Below are 19,830 nucleotides of genomic sequence, written 5' to 3' on the forward strand. Positions count from 1 at the left end.
ATTAAAGTATTTTCAATTAGTGTAGGTCAATGTTGTATCAAAATTTTAATTTATTGTATACATTTGTGCAGTATGTTTACAATTAATAATATAAATAAAAATGTTGAAAGGTTGGTTCTTTCATACTCTCTCGGGTCCTCAATGTACAGTTCGATCGGATTGGTCTCTGGGTTTTGGAAACCATGTGTGGTTCCCAGCGCGCTGAATGCAAACAAATGAAATGATGGACATAATTATGCGCGCGAATGTTTCATGGAATCAAAGTTTATTAACAAAAATAAAAGTATTAACAAAATAATTAAACTAAACATTAAAATTAAAACTAAACTCCAACAACTATATACACATATTTACAAATAAAAAATGGAAGATAGCTCGGCGCCGGATGGTAGGGTGCCCAGAAGGCTGGTGACATTGCGGCGTTGAATGGCAATGCCAATTCGCTGGGCAAGGAAGTACCCAGCCCTGTGGTCACCCGTAGCATCAGTAAGACGCTTCGCCAGCTCCCGAAATATGCAATGTGCTCCGGAATCTTTTTATAAAAATCTCCAGTGAGCGGGTGGTATTGTGTTGTTTTATATTTCCTATCACCGCCACAGCACCATTTTCTTAATCAGGTTTAGTGACTTTCTCTTCTTCGAAGAGAGGCGCAGTACAGTGAAGAAATTTATAAATTAATCTTAAATATTAAAGATTGTATTTAGGTTTAAGAAATTGTAATGCTATTATCATTTGAAATAAACAGATTTTTTTTTTTTTTTTTCCTAATCAAAGATATTTTCTTCAAAGAATGAAGGGTTATAGTCTAATTCGTCATTACTTACTGGCCCATGAGCTTTTGGGCTCCACGTAAGTTATGATCGACGACGTTTCGGCTACTTTCTTCGTAGTCGTACCGCGACCCGGTTATCTTCCGGATTCTGTTGTGAGTAACTGTTTACAGCGGATCTATTTCAGGGTTTGATTGTGAGTTGCGGATTACTGCGGCAATTCTATCGACACGATTTTTTTGATAATGTCTGGCTTCCTTAAGCCAGATTGTTTTAATTTTTTTGCGCGCGGTTCCCTCCCCGTTTTTTGGGTTGTCCGCGCGGTTTTTTGTTTGTTGCCTATCGTTGGGATATCATCTGAAGGTGCCAGAACAACCGTTGGTTTTATCGATAGTTTTAAATCAAAAGAAAACAGCCCAATATCATTTGCTGACCATTTCCGATATAAGAAATTGATTTAAAACGGCACCCGGTCAATTTTGGGTTTAAAGTGTGGTCATTGTTAATGACTTCGATCAATTTTGAAGCCGAAAGTCTCCGATCATTGCGATCGGTTCGCGACGTGGTATAACAACAAAGACCATTGATGACTACGTTCTAACATATGAAACGGATTGGACTACGTGAGCCGTATATGAATAAGTATGCAGGTTGTGTTGGCAGATATTGCTGCCTTTTCTTTGTTTTAATACTATTAGGTGATTCATCCAGTTTACGTGAATGGAGTTGAAAGCCTATTTAATTGATAAGGCATTCTTTACGGTTAGCGAATTCTACAGTAAATTAAACATTAAAGAAATTGCGGTACTTGAGTTTAATCAATTGCCTGTCAATTGCAATGTTTCCAATTTTTGGCTGTAACATTTATTTCCAAGTGCCTCGGGTGATAAATTTTTTAAATCTTTTATCTTGAAAGTTGTTTTCTTTTGGATATTTCTCCTTTTACAAAAGTAAATAGGAGCAAAATTACGTCATACTCCTGACGTTCAGGCGAAGTAGGAAGAGGACTCTTTTTCGTCATTGCGGGAATTGTTTCCATCTCATTCCTTCTACGCGCCTGAAAAGGAAATTAGTAGTAATAGGACCAAAAGGCTGATTAATAAACGTAAGAAATAAATAAATACATATTACAGTGATTTGATGGGACTAATCTAGTTATGTATGAGATTGGATGCCCCAGCTGTGCGTTGATTTGGTTCAACAGTTGTATTCTAACATACTGTTGCAATTGCAAAAATGGAGAATATTGATTTTTATAATTACAATGGTACTTATAAAAATCAATATTCTCCATTTTTGCAAATTGCAGTTAGTTGAAAATAAGGTTAATGCCGCGAATTAACAAAAAAAAAGTAGTACAATTGATAGGATAGAATGAATTATTTAATCGCAATTGGAAGTGTCCTGACAAGTATCTTCGTACGTTACAATCATAATGGGCGGGGGGCACCGTTGTGTTGAAAGTTGAAACTACATTCTCCTACGAAGACCGATTGGTACCTACTTCCATTAGTAATTCCAATCCAATACTTACATTTGTTTAGACAGATCGTACAAACAAACCTTGGATAGCGGTTGAAAATTTGATTTTGCGCGATTTTCGGCCTTTGGGTGGTATTAAAAAACCTAGAAGGTAGATCTGGACAGTCATTTTTTGCCTGAAACATTCAAAAATTGACAAATGAGAAATATTAGTCATGGTAAAGTAATTGATGCTAGCAATCGATGTTAGCCCAAACCTATCGCGCAAAAACTGCACACTGTGCTTTTTAGCGAGTTTCTTCGCCCTGCTCCTCAAACTGACAACCGTCCTTCTACGAAGAACGGCGTCATATTTTTGAGCTTCCTCCCAGACTTTGTTGCCTTTTGCTTTTCGCAAAATGTCGTAATCTGACAGGAAGCCCAAAAGATGTTTGTCCTCCTCGATCGAAAACGTTTCTTTATTTTTAGCTGCAGCGGTCAGCAATTCGGTCGAGGGGGACGAAGGTTCTGGTGAAGCTAAGAAATTTGGATCCAGTATGGATGGAGATACAGGGCGAGTCGATACGTATTTGCCCATGTCGCTTTGCACGATACGTTTGGGCGGGCTTTTTGCTGCTTGAGTTGGCTGATTTGCTGCCAAGATACTTAATGGAATTGGCGCATCAGCACTCACCGGCTTTAAAAATATATTTTTGGACACTCGTATTGCCGACGAGTGCGCGATTTCTTCTGCGGGTAATGTATCCGCCGAAGAAGCTCTAATTGCTGCAGTTTCTACAGCTGCTGCAGATTTTGCAGCTGTTGCAGCAGCTGCAGCTTCTGTGGTTTTTGCAGCAATTTGATGGTATTCCGTAACTACAGCTTCCAATTGCTCGTGTTTTATCGGCTTTGGGACAAAATACGAACAATCGGATCCTGTGTACGTTTGAGTGCTTGCCGTTTTGTGTTTTTTCTGATATTGCTTCAAATTTAGAGTTTTCGCAATATCGAGCGAAATGTTCTTATTACTGTCCAGTTTTTTTAAGTCCTTAACCACTGTCACGAACTCGCCCGTTTGGTGACAATTCTTATCGACAAAGTATCGGGGGAAAATGTGGATGTTTTCCCCGATGTATTTTCGAATGTCCTCCTGTGTGCATGTATGTAACTGATGCACACACAGTCTCGCTATTTTCACAGCCAAACAACTCGACTGCACAATGGCGTCAACCAGGCGTGACCTCTGACGTTGATACCTGGGATTTGATTCCTGCATTTTTATTTTTTGTAAGCTTGTAATAATCCAGCCTCGTGTGCAAGAAAGTGTTGGGCAGCCGCGAGCACTCGAAACAGATAGTCGACCGTGTTACTATCTGGCCTCTGCGTACCAAGCTGCTTCTACACAAACTCTGCGTACAGCTTATATTTGGCTGGTACGCAGAGGCGGGCAAAGTTCTCAGAGGTCAGGGGCATATCTCTCTTTACTATCACTCGGACACCGAAAACCTTTCAGATACGAAAACCTTATTTATCATTGTCTGAGAGATCAACCCCTTCAATTGGGTAGTTAAACAGTTCAAGAGTTGTGCCCCTGTTCAGTCGACGTGCGGTTTCCAGTCGACCATCTCCCCGATGCACTTTTTTAAAAGGAGCGTGTTGAAAATTGCGACAATCGAATTTTGATCGCCGCAACTCCATTTTATAAATTGTTTGGGGATATCCGTCGTGTGTTCAAAGTTATAAACCGCTTCAATTCGTAGATCTCCGGCGTATTTAATCCCGTTCATGAAGGAACTCAATTGAGCCATCCATTTCTTATTGTCTATGTGTAGGTACTGTTTCGTCCACGTCCCGATAATGATTAAACAGCACGTCGGCGAAGATCGAATTGCTATATGTGTGGAAAGGTATGAGATGAGCCGCGGTCTCATAAGCCTGTAAGTATTCGACTTTCGGAAATACCGACGGCTTTTTGACCCCACTAAAAGTCCCGTATTCGGTTAAAAAGAATTTTTTATAGAACTTCACAGTCGACCCCGTCAACAATTTTTTCGTTTCTGATATATTCATAAGAACGGTATTTTGGGGAAGGACCGGGTCAACCGTGAGGCCAACATGTAATTGGAAAAACTCCAAGGCCCCCCGCGTCAAAATCAATAGCTTATCTAAACGGCTAATGACTGTTTGCGGAGGAGCCTTGAGTCCATGTTCACAAGAATAAAAATATACGTCATGTATTTGTTGAGTTGTGTGCAGCAATAATGCGATTTGGCGATCAATATTTTGGCAGAAAGTGGCAATATCTGCCGCCATTACAGAATACCTTACAGAATCCCTAAACTTATTCGAATTTATTAGATTGCCACAATTTTTTCGAGTGTGTGACCTCGGCGGCAGGCCCGCTAGTTCGGGCTCGTACGAAGAAGCGGTGTGTGTGATTTAGTTGTAATGTCGGTTTCCGCCGCAGCATTACGCTCAGTTTTCCGATATTGATGCAGTTGCCGGGATTGGCTTGAAACTACACAGCTGTGCACATTTCTGGGCGTCCATTTCAAATCGACGATGGTAGTGACAATATGGCAAGGGCGAGCTTCTGCGGCTGCGTGGGCTTCGGTCTTGAGATTGAGAGTGGTTTCTTGAACGCGATAGGAAACGGCGGTGAGAGCGGCTGCAGCGTTGGTTATTGTAGTTTTGTCGAAGTCTTGTTTGTTAAATCCTTCAAAGGAGGTTGTGTATTAAGATTGGCATTGGATAATAGGTAATCTTTAGATTTCGCTTCTACAAAATCAATAAGAACATGTTAATAGCAAAATTTACCATCCCCGCTGCACAGTCACATGAAGTATCTATGATTGACTCAATTGCCTCGTCTAGATGGATCATGACAACATAGTATTTCCTTGTTATTCTTTGTTCAGGGACAACATTAGCTCTCACATCACAAAGATGTACAGTCCGTTTTATTTCGACATCCGATAGCAGTCTCAACATATGATTCTCTTGAAGACCTTAAACAAAAAAAAATTAAATATAAAGAAGTACTTCCTTCTTTAATAATAAAATAGGTAAGAGTAAATGTTAATGTTGTTCAATTAAGGACCACAGACACTTTAAATCTAATTTTAATATGTGATAACTTTGTTAGAAAATGAAATGGTTATGGCAAAACATTTAGATCGTTTTGATTTGAAAGTATTTATGTAAAATGACCATGGTCCCACATGTTCATTTTTGCTTTCCAGGTCAAGATCAAGATAACGCGCGGTAGTGTGAGATATGGGCAAGGTTAATACTTACGATAAAGCTTTGGCATCTCTTATTTCACCGGGATTATGTTTGTCGCTATTCTTCATAAACTCCATAAGCATATATGGGTCTACTTTTGGCAAATTAGATGAGTTTGCATTAATAAAAGCAGCGGTATCCATGTTTGCCGAATTCAAATGCCAGTGGTCGTCCAAGGTGCAATCAAAATCAGGTCCGGGGTTCACAAGCGAAGCTATCGTCGTTGAGGCCCTCCAATGATCTGTATGGATAGTGATTCCGGGTTTCACATGTTTTTCTATTATTAATTGTATTAAAATCTCCGCCAATCTTACATTGTCCGGGCACACTTCAAGACGCAGGTCCTCACTGCCATCTTCAATTAATCCCAATCTCTGCGTCGTTAAACAAAATAATTCAATATTAATACAAATACTGAAAAAAATATTATTCAAAAGAATTACAATTTAAATTGAACTATTCAGATATTCAAATTACCTTTATTATACTTTCGTTTCCCAAATTTCGATTCATCTATCTGAACAACTTTCCCCGGGATACATATTTTTTCCCTTTCCTCTTGCATTTCTATCTGGTATGCAACAACAACCTCTCTGCAGTAAGAGTACCAATCCATTATGGTGACCCGGGAAGGCAACGGCCAAATTCATCCCTCGTGAATATCATGACTCAACCGATATGCGAAGCAATACATGAGATATCCAACCAAGTGTCTTTAGTCCGTGATCTTCTTGATTTGCCTTGGCAAGATTTCTTCCCACAATAATATTGCCCGACTGTATTGTTGGCCTTCAAATCAATATTCATTGAATGTGAATGGAGTTGAAAGCCGATTTAATTGATAAGGCATTCCTTACGGTTAGGGAATTCTACAGTAAATGTAACATTGAATTGAATTGAAGGTATGGTACATTATCCATTACAATTACTGTACTCGAGTTTAATTATTTGCATGTCAATTGCAATGTTTCCAATTTTTGGCTGTAACATTTATTTCCAAGTGCCTCGGATGATAATATATATTTTTTAAATCTTTCATCTTGAAAGTTGGATTTTTGTTGGCTATTTCTCCTTTTACAAAAGTCAATAGGAGCTAAATGGGGGACCAATAATTACGCCATACTCCTGACGTTCAGGCGAAGTAGGAAGAGGACTCTTTTTCGTCATTGCGGGAATTGTTTCCATCTCATTCCTTCTACGCGCCTATAAAAAGGAAATTAGTAGTAATAGGACCAAAAAGGCTGATTAATAAACGTAAGAAATAAATAAATACATATTACAGTGATTTGATGGGACTAATTTAGGTATGTATGAGATTGGATGCCCCAGCTGTGCGTTGATTTGGTTCAACAGTTGTATTCTAACATACTGTTGCACCGTCCGATTTTTATAATTACAATGGTACCTACTTATATAGATCAATATTCTTCATTTTTGCATCTTGCATAGTTGAAATTAAGGTTAAAGCCGCGAATGAACAAAAAGAAGTAGTACAATTGATAGGACAGAATTAATTATTTAATCGCAATTGGAATTGTCCTGACAAGTATCTTCGTACGTTACAATCATAATGGGCGGGGGCACCGTTGTGTTGAAAGTTGAAACTACATTCTCCTACGAAGACGGATTGGTACCTACTTCCATTAGTAATTCCAATCCAATACTTACATTTGTTTGTATCAACAAACCTTGGATAGACGGCGGTTGAAAATTTGATTTTGGGCGATTTTCGGCCTTTAGGTGGTATTAAAAAACCTAGAAGGTAGATCTGGACAGTCATTTTTTGCCTGAAGCATACAAAAATTGACAAATGAGAAATATTAGTCATGGTAAAGTAATTGATGCTAGCCCAAACCTATCGCGCAAAAACTGCACACTGTGCTTTTTGGTGAGTTTCTTCGCCCTGCTCTTCAAACTGACAACCGTCCTTCTACGAAGGACGGCGTCATATTTTTGAGCTTCCTCCCAGACTTTGTTGCCTTTTGCTTTTCGCAAAATGTCATAATCTGACAGGAAGCCCAAAAGATGTTTGTCCTCCTCGATCGAAAATGTTTCTTTATTTTTAGCTGCAGCGGTCAGCAATTCGGTCGAGGGGGACGAAGGTTCTGGTGAAGCTAAGAAATTTGGATCCAGTATGGATGGGAGATACAGGGCGAGTCGATACGTATTTGCCCATGTCGTTGATTTGTCAGCAGTTGGCTGATTTGCTGCCACGATACTAAATGGAATTGGCGCATCAGCACTCACCGGCGAAATGAAGCTGCAATTGCTGCAACAGCTGCAAAATCTGCAGCAGCTGTAGAAACTGCAGCAATTGCAGCTTCTTCGGCGGATACATTACCCGCAGAAGAAATCGCGCACTCGTCGGCAATACGAGTGTCCAAAAATATATTTTTAAAGCCGGTGAGTGCTGATGCGCCAATTCCATTTAGTATCTTGGCAGCAAATCGGCCAACTCAAGCAGCAAAAAGCCCGCCCAAACGTATCGTGCAAAGCGACATGGGCAAATACGTATCGACTCGCCCTGTATCTCCATCCATACTGGATCCAAATTTCTTAGCTTCACCAGAACCTTCGTCCTCCTCGACCGAATTGCTGACCGCTGCAGCTAAAAATAAAGAAACGTTTTCGATCGAGGAGGACAAACATCTTTTGCTTCCTGTCAGATTATGACATTTTGCGAAAAGCAAAAGGCAACAAAGTTTGAGGAGCAGAGCGAAGAAACTCGCCAAAAAGCACAGTGTGCAGTTTTTGCGCGATAGGTTTGGGCTAACATCGATTGCTAGCATCAATTACTTTACCATGACTAATATTTCTCATTTGTCAATTTTTATATGTTTCAGGCAAAAAATGACTGTCCAGATCTACCTTCTAGGTAATACCACCTTTAGGCCGAAAATCGCGCAAAATCAAATTTTCAACCGCCGTCTATCCAAGGTTTGTTGATACAAACAAATGTTAGTATTGGATTGGAATTACTAATGGAAGTACATACCAATCGGTCTTCGTAGGAGAATTAACTCCTCTTGACCCGGTTGACTAAGGCAAGGCCCTCGGTCCCATCTAAGGCTGCTTGAAATGACAACAACACGTTATCATTTGGGATGATCGGAATTAACTTATTTTGCCCTATTAGAAAATGGATCGGCTTGTTTGACTATATTTTGTTAATTTGATTCCGGAGAATGTAGAGAATAGATTAAAACGCCAAATGGTAATTAGTGTTTTTATTGGTTTTAACTATACTAGAACAATATCAAGTCATACTAGTGATGTACCTAGCTATGAAACATACAGCGGTACGCTGCGGCGTTCTCACTCCTTGCTCGATCTCTCAGGGGATGTCAACTGCATAGACTGAAGGCCAACCGAGGATAAAGCTTAGGGCGGTACGTAGTGACGCTCACAACCCGTGCTCATTTGTTGGTTCACCTTGACGATAGCAGAGGCCGTCTCCCAAGCTAGACCGCTAGCTAACGAATGAATCTTGTGATGGGCTGACGTGGGTGGAGTTTGGTCGGCCTTTGGTTGCTCTTGGCGCAACCGGATTATACAAACTTCAATAGTATGGCGACAGTACCTATGTCGGATTTCGTTGGTTGCTTCTCCGCCCTTTCGAGTGATGCGAGGTGACGCGCTTTTTCAATTAGATCCGAAAAAGTTTTGATTTCGGTTCGGGCAACCTGCCGTTTAAATTCCATCTTTAGCAGCCCACACAAAGTCCACCTGCTCCTCTTCCTTATGGCGTTTTGCAGGCAATATTCCTAGTAGTGCTCGTTTTCTGCAGAGGAACGTGTCAATCGGCTCCCTTTTTCCCTGGTTATCACTAAATAACTGTATGTATACTTTGTATGCTTGTAACTTACGAGCAAATGCAGAGCGAATTTTTTTAACCCAGAAGATACTTTCAAGATACGGGTACGTCTATTTTATTTCATATTGGAATAATAAATACAATCCCTTGGAAAGTGGTATACTTATTGCAACTTCGTTTTTTGTTTATATTTTGAGAACCAATGATTATATGCTCTTTATTTTGTTAACAATATCAAAAATAATGTTAAGATGATTAATATAATGACACAAAAAAGTGCTATAATTAATATGTTTATTTTATTCACCTCGAAAGGCATAGGCGTTGTTGTAGTTACTAAAAGAACAACAGAGGTTTGCAGTCCCAGCGCTTTTAACTCACCCTCTGGATCCGGGGCCGGCAGCAAGATCTGTTCAATACTCTTATGCTGGTATGGGTCTGTTACATTTGGTAGTGATTGTTGGGAGATGGACGCAGAGTATGCCATTTCAAAGCGCCTATGCTAGCTCGAGCCTGACGAGGTTTCCGAAGTGAAGTTGAGTGTTTTCTTCATTGTTGAGCCATATTTGTATCTTGTTTAAATCTTCAATCGAGCTTAGAGGTAGATTGATGTCGCCAGGTAAAGAAATCTTGGTAAGTGGCGTGAATGATGACAATTTTAATAAAATGTCGTTTTGTGTAGTTTTCAGGTCTCTAAGTACACTTTTGATTTCTTTAATGTACGTGGGTCCGTTACTTCTGTAGTGATTGTTGGAGCTGGACGCAGGGTCGGGTATGCCATTTCAAAGCGCCTATCTTACCTCAAGCCTGATGAGGTTTCCGAAGTCAAGTTGAATGTTTTCTTCATTGTTGAGCCATATTTGTAACTTGTTTAAATCTTCAATCGAGCTTAAAGGTAGATTGATGTCGCCAGGTAAAGACGTCTTGGTAAGTGGCGTGAATGATGACAATCTTAATAAAATGTCGGTTTGTGTAGTTTTCAGGTCTCTAAGTTCACTTTGATTTCTGAAATGTACGTGGGTCCGTTACTTCTGTAGTAATTGTTGGAGCTGGACGCAGGGTCGGTTATGCCATTTCAAAGCGCCTATGGTAGCTCGAGCCTGATGAGGTTTCCGAAGTGAAGTTGAGTGTTTTCCTTATTGTCGAGCCATATTTCGCGAGCAAAGCGGCGTTTTGAATGGTCACTTTGCACGCGTTGAATGCTTCATCGGCTTCGTTATCCCAGCTGATTTCAGTTTCCACTTATCTATGAAAAAAAATATATGTTGATTTTGTTCACAATAACACATGTTTCTTGTTTATTATTATTATTTATCTACCATATTGAGACACGCCACTACCTCTGCATTTAATACCGCTCCTTGCAGTGACTCCCTATTGATAGTTTCGCTTATTTGTTTAGCTGAGGCAGTAAGCTGTAAGAATCTGTCGGAAGTTACTTTTAATATGTTTTCCCAAACTTGACATATCTATTTTTTTAGTTTTATAAGAAATTGCTCGTTTTTTGGCTACAAATATCAAACATCGTTTTGAATAAGTATTTTGTATGTATACCTTGATTTTAACCCAGTCTTTGTTGTGAAGAAGTGTAGATTATTTATTTTATAATTCGTCACAACTGCGCGATCCGGGGTTTTTTTATGTTTAATATGTTGTTTAAAATGTTTGGTCACGACATTTTTCTGTTCAGCTGTCCAAGGAACAAGTGTTCGCTTTTTTTTGCCAGTCTTGTTTGATAAATCCTTCCAAGGAGGTCGTGTATTCATTTGGGACGAACCTTCTTCCTCGTTTTGTGAAAAACCTCCTTCTAATTCGAACTGGGAGGAATTGTTTATCTTGACTTTGACATCTTTCTTTTAAAGTTATATCTGTCACATCTATTGCTTCATGTTGTTGTGTCTGTTTTATCAAATCATTGTCTTGTAATTCCTTTAATCCATCTAGACCTTTTCCATATCCATAGATTTCGATGTTAAAGTTTCACATTTTTTCTTTTTTTCAAATTTCATTATAGAGGAGGCAATGACTCCCTTCTGGAATACTTGTAAGGGTAATCTGTAGTTACTTGAGTGAACTGTTATTTAGATCATGACCCTAAAAACCCGCCAAATGTTCTGTATATTGATCATTTTTCTTTGCATGCAATTGAGATATCGTGGCTATGTAGTGCCATACGACGGTAGATATAAGCATTTTAGGATTGCTTAACTTGTACATATTTTTTATTCTGTTGAGGCATTTTCCACCATCAAATGGGCGAGAGGTAGGTAAGTGGTCTACCAAAAAGTAAAGGATTCTTCTCGCCAACTCCAACGAATTTCCGACTAGCAACAATAAGGTCTATATTTCCCCGCATCTGTTTTGTTAGCAGTACGGGAACTGAGCGAGTCCGTTTTCCTGGGATCATAAAGACGTCTAACTGTTCAATATTGATATTTATGGTATATTATTTCAATTGTTATACAATAAAGGAGACATTTAACAATATGGTCAAAACTTAAGAAACTAAAACCCGTTCTGAGCCATGCCGGGTCCAAAGGTCCCCATCACACTAGCAGCGTTACCCCGCTGTATGGCGATGGAGACCTGTTGGACAAGCCATGACTCAGAGCGGGGGTCATTCCCCTTCTCCCTGAGGCGCTCGCCAAGCTCTCTGAAGAGCTCACGTGCCTCCCGTCCCCAGGGCCCGGCTGTCTCGACAGCGACGGGCACGAAGTCGTAGGTATTTAAGCAGTGTATTTCTGTCGCTTCTTTTTGGCGGCAGTCTCTGCCGCCAAGCCTGCCGACTTAGCGGTGTGTCCTACATGGGATGCAGCAAATGTACTCACACAAGTTGCATCCCATATAAGACACCGCCCTCTCTACTGTTCAATTGCTTCTTTTTCTTTTTGTGATAATAGCTAACTTTGGCGGGTGTTTCTTCTTCCTTCCTGTTTAAATAAAAACAAAGTTCAGCTTCAGCTACATCTCCACTATCTCCAGCCCTTTTTTTATCCATCACTATTATATGGGCAATTGTTACCTCACACACATTTTCGTAGTTCAAAACAGTGACATCTTTTTTTAGCTGTTTTGAATTATTTTTTTTCACATTCGTGTATTTTTTCAGTTATGATACGTATGTCTTCGTCAAGGGGCATTACTGTTTCTTTTGTCATCAAGTTTCGTTTCCGGATTTTTTCTCGATGAAATTTCCCATTCCCAGTTTATTTCTATAAGCAATTTGAATTCGTCTAATTGTTTTTTTAGAAATTCTTTACAAGCTTTACTTCCGTTACCCATTATCATTTCAGTGTATAAAACTTCAATGCAGCCTACTACACTGGGTCTCCAGACTAGACGGTATGCTTATGGTTTCAACGAACCCAGTCTCCTCGTTGACGCCGCACATATTTTTAACACAATGTATAAACGTCGTGTAATGTTGTGGTTTAAATAGGTCGTTAAGTTCTCGTGTAGAAGAATTTTCAGTCTTCAAATGTAATAATAAGTTTCCTAAGTCGCGTAGCTTAGGACATACCGCTTTTCTACTGTGTGTTTCCTTCTTCTTTTTCATTAATCGTGAGCCAAAAGTAATGGTTCCATTTTAACTAATGTGGAAATCTCGTCATTCTGCAACCTTGGCAAAATATGGTTTTTAATAACTTCCTGAGATGCTGTTGACAAATGGGGAATTATACTGATGCTATGGTTTGCTAGCACTCGTTTTTTGTAGGATACTGGTAAGTTTTCCATGTTTAGGAGTCCTGAGCCGCAACTTTTAAAATGTTTCTAAAAATTTTTTCGTTTAAAAGTTGCTAGACAGTTTTTACACGTGGTAAAAGTAGAAGGGCTTGATAATGGACACGCCCCTTTTTTTGGTATTAGTTCATCTTCTTTTTCAAAAATAACTTTAGAATTATGTAAGAAATTTCCACTGTTGCGAAAGGTCATCAGTTATTTGTCTTTTTCTCTGTTTTTGTACTTTTGGATCGGGATCATTGAATGACATGTACTGTAATACTTTCGACTCATTTTTGTGATGTTTCATCAAATGACGCGTAAAATTAGTGACGAGATTTTCGCAAAAAATACAAGCGTTCTTTCGAACCCACCGTCGTTTCTTCTTTTGCTATTGGTTGTTCAGGCTGTTTGTTTTCCAACTCTGAATTTGACTCTTCCGAATCGTCCTATAAAAAGAAAGATTTCATTTATAGTACAGTCAGCATCATAACTATTTTGGAACTAAATTCTGGGGAATAAGGTTCAAAATCGTACGATACTAATCGTACTATACATTATAAGCGTAATAGTGTCTCTGTTGTGCCGGGTGCGGGGCAGTCACGACAGTATAATCAAGGTCATAGCTGACAGGATGGATTGTTGATTGTACCTTCCTGAAATTTTGGGTCGAGTTAAATATAAATACTTAAACAAAATAATGTAGTAGTTAAGTAAGTAACGTAGCCATAAGCCAAACTAATAATTTTATGGATAAAATTATCTGAAATAAAGAATCAATAATAATAATTATTATTATGTATGCTGACTGTACAATTCAGTCAGCTGCAGAGAGAGGTGAGGCTGCAAACAAAATTATATGCAAGGGGGGCCTTGCATATAATTTTGTTTGCAGGGGGCACGTCACTCTGCAGCTGACTATATAGGTATGTTATTACGTATAAAGCCCGAAGTTACTATATTTAAGTGCTAAGTATAGTAAATTTAAGTGTTATAATTTAAACAATATGTATGTTAATGAGAATAAATACTTCTTGTAAAAATATATAATTATTTACGCCATCGTAATCCCCCCTCCCCTTCACCTCCACCACCACGCCACGTATAGGCGTGGTGGTGGTGAGGGGAGGGGGGCTTACTATGGGCACACACTTGGATAAGTAGAGTAACTTTTTGAAAAAGAAACTAACATACACATACGCACGATTGTTTACACTAAACACTGTTTACTCCGGTATCGCATTGCGGGCTCGTGTTGCAGTATGAGAGGGCAGCGATTACACAACCAATTTCTAACGTGACGCTTACATTTGGCGCGTAGCACGTACACCAACGTGATGAGTAAGACCACTGCTCCAGATACTGCTGCGTATAGTGTAAAAATAATAATAAATAAATGCTGGTATGCAGGTTTTTTTCTTATTATTCGATAAAACTACAGGACCGATGTATAACAATAACATTCGGCACTCGCGATGTCGAATACATGATGACTTTTTCGTTGAAAATAACGCATTTATTCAATGAAACTAATTAATAACAAACGTGAACTACATTTGACAGGGAGAGCTATGCTGGCGCCATCTGTCCAATACTTCGACCGGCCAATTGGCTGGTCTCTTACCACGTTGCAATTTTTTTCTGCACTGCACCTCAAAATAATAGAAATTCAGTTCCTTCAAATAATTCTGGAGAATTTATTAAGTAAAAGAAGAAATAAGTTTACTTAGCAAATAAAAGGAAATAACAAACAGGTAAAATATGACACAGTTAACAAATCACTAAAATGGTCGCCACTATTATACCTATAGACGGTCAAGCAAATCTTGTCAGTAGAAAAAGGCGCGAAATTCAAATTTTCTATGAGACAATATCCCTTCGCGCCTACATTTTTCAAATTTGCCGCCTTTTTCTACTGACAGGATCTGCTTGACCAAGTTTATGATCCACTGGCCTGAATAGCTTTTTCATCTACAAGTCGAAAAGGATTATAATAAACCCCCTTTGTTTCCCCTAGGAAAACTTTTCGTTGATCTGATTTAATAACTCGATCCGGACATGTATACCTGTATGGTGCGATTTTTGTAGTTACAATGATTCCGGTTTCATAAAACCGGAACCCTGCGGAAAATATGTAATATATAGTCGACGTTTTCCATTTTCGTGTTGTGCAGATAACTGAAATAAATTAAAATAGCGCGAATTAACAGAAAAAGTATAAATGATACAATTAATTAATCTATATGGGCCGATTTAAGGAATAGTACGAGGGCGGGATGATAAGTTTCCGAAACGGCACAGAAATAAGACAATATATATAAATGTTATATTTTATTTTTCAACGTAGGTCCCTTCTGAGGCTTCTGAGTCCACGCACTTGGCCCAAATTTTCTCCAAGGCTATTATCCCATTTCTAAAAAACGATTCTTCGAGTCCCTCAAAATACCTATTAACAGCTTCTATGACTTCAGAGTTCGACGAAAATTTTTGTCCGCCTAGCCACTTTTTGAGATTTGGGAACAAATGGAAGTCGCAAGGGGCCAAATCTGGTGAATACGGGGGATGAGGTAACAATTCGTAGTGCAAATCTTCGATTTTAGCCATTGCAATTTTAGCCGTGTGAACAGGGGCGTTATCCTGATGGAGTAAATTTTTTTTCTTATTTAAATGAGGCCTTTTCTCTTTGATTGCGTTATCGAGGTTTTGTAGCAGATCAGCATAATATTGGGCGTTAATGGTTCTTCCCTTTTGAAGGTAATCCACGAAAACCAGTCCTTTGGAATCCCAAAATACGGTTGCCATTACTTTACCGGCTGACAAAACCACTTTTGCTTTCTTAGGGGCAGGTTCACCCCGATTTGTCCACTGCCTAGACTGTTCTTTTGTCTCAGGCGTGTAGTGGTGGATCCACGTCTCGTCAACCGTTATGTAGCGACGTAAAAACTCGTTAGGATTATGCCTGTACTTCTTCAAACACTCCGTCGAAACATCCTTGCGGGTTAGTTTTTGCTCGTCTGTTAAGAGACGCGGCACCCAACGAGCACAGAGCTTGTTCATTTCCAAGTGTTGGTGCAAAATGTTAAAAACACGTTCTTTTGAAATGTTTACCATCTCTGCTATTTCCACCAACTTCACACGGCGATCATCCAATAAAATTTTTTTTACTTTGTTGATAATTTCCGGAGTCGTTACCTCATTGGGCCGTCCGCTGCGGGGAGCATCTGTACAGCTCTGCCGACCACGTCTGAAGTCGACAACCGAAGTGTGAACTGTGCTTAAAGAAGGCGAAGAAGATCCTAAAACGCGATCCAGTTTGGTTTTAATTTGTGTTGCAGTTTTGCCTTTCAAAACATAAAACTTAATTACCGCACGCACTTCCGATTTTTCCATTTTCACGAAAATGAATACAGTTTTTCTTTAGGTCGCTTTAATATATTATTATTTATATTATAAAAACTTGATATTGCTTCCGCATTAACGTAAAAGCCAAGAGGTTAGAAAGACATTATTACTTTTTTAATTATATTTTTTTTAATCTTTCATTTCGGAGACTTACCAGCCAGCCCTCGTATACGCTGTCAAAATCATTCAGACAGAAATAAACCCCCTTTGTTTCCCCTAGGAAAACTTTTCGTTGATCTGATTTAATAACTCGATCCGGACATGTATACCTGTATGGTGCGATTTTTGTAGTTACAATGATTCCGGTTTCATAAAACCGGAACCCTGCGGAAAATATGTAATATATACTCGACGTTTTCCATTTTCGTGTTGTGCAGATAACTGAAATAAATTAAAATAGCGCGAATTAACAGAAAAAAGTATAAATGATACAATTAATTAATCTATATGGGCCGATTTTAGGGATAGTATACGCTGTCAAAATCATTCAGACAGAAGAAAAGGGCGCGTAATACGGATTTACATTTTCTATGACTAGGCTAAAGTTACTGCTTACGGCCTATGCCAAGGGCAACCAGACAAAACGTCTGCGGAGAAAGGCTAAAGTTATGGGACACCAACTTTTGTATCTATCCAATTCTTTGCATGAGCCGCTGGGGAACCTGGCTGACATTTCACTTAATAAATAATATATAAAATGAATTGTAATTGTAACTGACTGAGTCTGAATGCTAGGCCGATTTATTTCACGGCGGTGATTCTGGACGATTTCTGCACCAATTCCTTTTGCGATTGCCTCAGACTGATTGAAAAGTTTTTTAAATGCGTTCGTGCTATGTTCACGTTGCCTCTGCAGACTTGCTGTGGTCGTATTGATAATCTGAACTGCAGAAAGTACATCAATATATTGATATTAATATTTGGCTCGTACTGATCAAGATAAGGGCAGCATGATACCTAAAATATCAGAGAGGATTACCAAGCTTATGAGATATTCCTTAACTATGTATTAGCCAATGCCAGCTTTTGCAACTATCCAATTCGTTGCATGGGAGCGCTAGGGAACCTGATTGATTTTTCACTTAATAAATAATCTTGAAAAGAAGTCTGTAGGTAATATTGTTCCATAGTGTTTATATATTTCTTGATTTAATTGTATGTAATATTGTGGCCTGTGATTAGGATTTTATGATTAATATTGAACTACTTACTTTTTATGCGAAACTATAATTTAAACTTAAATACTAGCTGTACATTAAGTATACGCCTTTACGTATTAAGATATTGTAATCCATGTGGCAGTGGTGGAAGAAACCATTTCACTTGAGTGCAGTCAACTGCAAGATATACCGCAGCCCATATTCCTCCTGAAACACTCTGGCAACACTGCCCTCCTAAGGTAAAAAGCCGTATTTGCATTCAATTTTCATACAAATTGAATGCAAATACGGCTTTTTAGCTTAGGAGGGCAGAACAGATCACCGGGACCGTTCATTGCCAGGAAAAATTATCCATTGGCGTTTAAGTCTGTAATAAATAGCACATTTTATAACTTAACCATAGTCAAACCTAGCTAATGTTGCATTCCCTACTTACACTACTTAACTATCAAACAATACCTATCTCTTTGCACAATACAGCTACATCCACTCAAAAAAGTAAAAACTACTAAGCTAGCCCTAGTAGACAACTAGACACTCACAGTTTTTGATGTCTAGTACTCAAATGATACCTTCTTTTCACAACATCTACAAATTGCTCGAGGTACTGGCTTACAGTTGTCTGACCAACCATAGGAAAGCATCACTGTCACTGGTTACAGCTTCATTGTAATCAAGGTCTTCATCTATCAAGGAATTTATCCTCGTTTGAACAAGTAACTACATCCTTAGCTGATATCCTGCACGGCCTTTGCCTTACGACGGGATAAACATTATTTTGTGCTTTTCAGTGGGTTTGGTGTTTGAAGGCGGTTCCCTTTTTTACTCCTACATACAAAACTTCTCCAAATTTTCGTCCCACTATAGCTGCGACTCCTGATAAAGCTCGATAGCTCCAATTTCCCCCCATAAGACCGGGTAGTCCAGGCACCAACACGTACGTGCGTACAAACGTACACATCAATCATTGGTATGCCATTTTAGATTTTTCCCTCAATAATTGCTGCCTCTCGGTCTCGGAAAGCAACTCGCTCCATCCGCGGCAGTTGCTAAAAAAAAATCTTTAACGCGCGTGGGTGACTGAAATGGCCGCCTCAAGTTAGGTCTCAAGTTACATTACAACTTAGGCATAATACATAGTCCACCTAGATCTTAGGCTACCAACGTTGATCAAGATCTTTATTGTTATCTATTACAACTTAAGTATCGGATTCAAAACTTAGGAAGCGGTTAGGGTTGGAAGATTTTAAATTAAAGGCCCAAACGCTTTCTAATAAGGTAGTTTATTTAAAAAGTAACCCGAGCGGTGGTCGTGGTAGTGGTCCGTTAAAATTTAAAAAAATTTGCCTGTCTGGTTCCACTGACGTAGGTGGGTACTCCCCTGACGTGGCAAGGTGGTCGTGCTGGCCTTGTGGTCGGTAGCCGGGACGTCTCGGGAAGCGCCGAGGTCAGCTGGTGCGTGATGCCGCGAAGCCTCTGGGGAGCCTCCTACTCTGCGGTCGTCGGATGAGCAGGTCCCTCCTGCCGCCGTAGTTTTAACCCGTCTATTTGCACCCTGGAATGTACATCGTCCAGCTTTATATCCACGTATTAATTGGCCGCTCGGTATGAACCCCAACGATGACGCTAAGAAAGCAAGGGAGTAGCGGAAAGTAGATGGCGGGTGTTCATAACCAGAACGGAGTTACAGCGGTTAAGTAATTTGGCAAGTAGGTACCAAAAGCAGAGTGCAAGATTAGGAAATTAAATTACAATAATAGGGTTCAACTAAAATGATTAAAATGCAATAAAGCTAAGCTTGTGATGTAGGCTATTAATACTCTAAAGTTGAATAATACGTTAGGCCAAATGTATGAGACGCCATTTTGTAACGGTACATTTACCGTTACGCCGCGACGCGGCGGCTAACAGCACTTACTAGAAAGGAATTATTTTAAAATGACCAGGCAAGGCACAATTAATATTAGGTACTGAAAATAAGCGTTAAGCACAATATAATTTAGCACACTAGATTCTTAAAACTAAGTAACGTTCAACACTTACCCATACGGGGTGCAGGACGGTTAGTAATTATTTACCACTAAAGCTCATAGCAAAATTTAAAAGTTTAATCACACTTGGCTAGCATTGCCGATTTTAGAAATATATTTTAATACGCGCCGGCGCGTGAGAGGACACGGCACACGGCCGTGAACGCGACCGGCAGCGTCTATCCCTA

General features: G+C 39.4%; 1 protein-coding gene across 1 annotated transcript in view; it reads left to right on the top strand.

Annotated features, from left to right (window-relative positions):
• LOC134794744 (uncharacterized) overlaps positions 1-19,830 on the top strand; it is a 339,323-nt gene that overhangs the window by 228,191 nt on the left and 91,302 nt on the right. The gene's annotated exons all lie outside the window — the stretch shown is intronic.

The sequence above is a fragment of the Cydia splendana genome, chromosome 11 (genome assembly GCF_910591565.1).
Source record: "Cydia splendana chromosome 11, ilCydSple1.2, whole genome shotgun sequence".
In the NCBI taxonomy this organism is placed as follows: Eukaryota; Metazoa; Arthropoda; class Insecta; order Lepidoptera; family Tortricidae; genus Cydia; species Cydia splendana.